The sequence below is a fragment of the Lupinus angustifolius genome, chromosome LG10, assembly GCF_001865875.1.
Source record: "Lupinus angustifolius cultivar Tanjil chromosome LG10, LupAngTanjil_v1.0, whole genome shotgun sequence".
Lineage (NCBI taxonomy): Eukaryota > Viridiplantae > Streptophyta > Magnoliopsida > Fabales > Fabaceae > Lupinus > Lupinus angustifolius.
The window spans coordinates 10,959,260-10,959,934 of record NC_032018.1 but is presented as its reverse complement, the minus strand read 5'-3'; positions in this window follow the sequence as shown (position 1 = coordinate 10,959,934).

Below are 675 nucleotides of genomic sequence, written 5' to 3'. Positions count from 1 at the left end.
TGGAATAAACCACTCTTGACTTGCCTTGAATGAGTTGCACGAAATTCCCATGCTAGCTTTAATGGTCTTGACTTCATTTAATGCTCTTCAAAGACTTCATTTATTCTTGGGTTGGTTTTGGAGGATGCTCCTTGATGGTCTTTATGATCTTTATGAAGATTGGATTGGGTGGCTTCTCCTTGATGTTCTTTATGAGGAGCATAAGTACATTTAGTCCAAGTTTGGGCCTTGTTCTTGGCTTGGGCCCACTTATGCCTAATAGCTCCTTCTTTGGAATCTTGGACATTTTCTGGATCACATCAGAGATTCTGTCGCCCAGACAAGGGAGTTCCAAAACCAAAACTTCCCCTCGCCCAGTTCTCGCCCAAGCGAGACTGTGCTCGCCTAGGCGAGAATTTCTCGCCCAAGCGAAAGGGACTTGGACATAATACCAATTTTGCCCTTTTCACCAACCGAAACCCATTTAAACATAGTTTTTCAAACACCTGCACGCAGAAAAGTTCCCAACAACATTCATATACAATATTCAACACATTTCATCAACAATCATATATATTCAAAAGCATTTAAACATACAAATCTTGGATTTCTTAAAATCCAAGTTAACTCCAAAACCTTTGAGATGGTTTAGGAGATTCGTGTGTCATATTCGGACACCACTATGTCACGATGTGT